This window comes from Limulus polyphemus, unplaced genomic scaffold, assembly GCF_000517525.1.
Source record: "Limulus polyphemus unplaced genomic scaffold, Limulus_polyphemus-2.1.2 Scaffold9955, whole genome shotgun sequence".
Taxonomy (NCBI): domain Eukaryota; kingdom Metazoa; phylum Arthropoda; class Merostomata; order Xiphosura; family Limulidae; genus Limulus; species Limulus polyphemus.
The window spans coordinates 1605-3417 of NW_013675565.1; positions in this window are offsets into that span (position 1 = coordinate 1605).

Sequence of the window (1813 nt, forward strand, 5' to 3'; positions counted from 1 at the left end):
ACTAGGATTGTATGTGAGGGTTTGATTATATCTTTATAGATGTAATTTGTAAATACAGTACTAAAAGTGTAGTTCTTAAAAATAACTTATTTTTTCAATAAAAGGTACCACTTTTAGTATATAAAACATTACAGTTTGTATCAGCACTATCCAAACACTTTTCCCGTGTAGCACTTCCTAGAAAAATCCTAACTTTTCTTTTTTTTTTGTTTTTGTTTTTGTTTTTTCAATGAGGTGAGAATACTACGACTAATAATTACTAGCAGAAACACCCGCCCGTAGGATGGCGTTTCTGCTAGTACCAATAATTGGACGATCAAAGCAATAGAATTTATACTGGGATATAGTTGTTACTTTAAAGTCGATATATTACAATGTCATTCATAATGTGGCTTATTTTATGTGTATTTAAATAAATACCCTTTTAATACACTATATTATAAACTACATAGTGATATTTTAGGTAGGTCTAACAATAGGTGGCATATTACTAAACTTATAGTACATATTTATGGGTGAGAGGTAAATAGACTCATTTCCACCATGTACGATATAACGATCTAGTGCACGTAACGTTTTGATTTTATGTAGATTTTTCTTGAAGTAGGTGAATGATCTGTTTAGAAGTCTGTCATGTAAGTTTGCGTATTTTTGTAAAAAGTGAAAATTTGTTGAACAAGGAACTTTGTATGCTCTAATGAGTATTACATTTTGTTGTTTTTGTAGTTTAGTTTTAATTTTGTTGGATGCAACATTAATCCAGGCTGGACAAGCATATTCTATAACTGGTCGTATGTATTGTTTGTATATTTTTGATATATTTCTTGATGTTGTTCCTGTATTATTTCCTGACAGACTTCTAACTTGATTTATCCTCTGCCAGATTCTGTTTGATATTTCATTTATATGTTTTTGCCAGGAGATATTTTGCTGATGTACCTGTCTGGAGGAGTGTTCCGTTTAGATATAATTTGGAGATGATTTTGATTAGTTTCTTTAATTTTACGAGGATTTCTGTTTTAAGTATATTGATTTTTATTCGTTTCTTGAAACAGTATAAGGTGATGACATTTAGTGAAGGTTGTAGGTTTATAGCTGCTATAGATGGTGTTATAGCGTTCCCGTTTTTGTTTGTTTGTTTTGAATTTCGCGTAAAGCTACACGGGGGCTATCTGCGCTAGCAGTCCCTAATTTAGCAGTGAAAGACTAGAGAGAAGGCAGGTAGTCATCACCGTCCACTGCCAACTCTTGGGCTACTCTTTTACCAGAGAATAGTGGGATATAACGCCCCCACGGATGAAAGGGCGAGCATGTTTGATGGGACGGGGATTCGAACCCGCGACCTTCAGATTGCGAGTCGAGCACCCTAACCGCCTGGCCATACTGAGCCGCTCCTGCCTTTCCAATAAACAACACAGGTTGTCCGGGTATTATGTTAACAAAATTAACCACGCAAGTAAAAATGTTTGTTAATATAATTTCCGGATAGCCTAGTTAGATAAACTCGTATGTGTTAACCTCAACTTCTCTACGCTCCCTTCACTTAAATTGTCCAAAAGTAATGCATTTCAGTCAGAGTAAGAGCGAGGTCAAAGGCCACGTTCTTGGAATAAAAACGACTATCACCTTATTCAAGATTTTGTATAGTAGCAGCAGCAGGAGGATGGTTTTATCTTGCCATTCAGTCTTCTGTAGTTACGTTCACTGACACGAGGGGACGTTTATTTAGATGATGGTCAGCTATATACACTTGTATGTCTGAGGGTTGTTTTATCTTGTCATTCAATCTAGTGTAGCATGTACACTTACACAA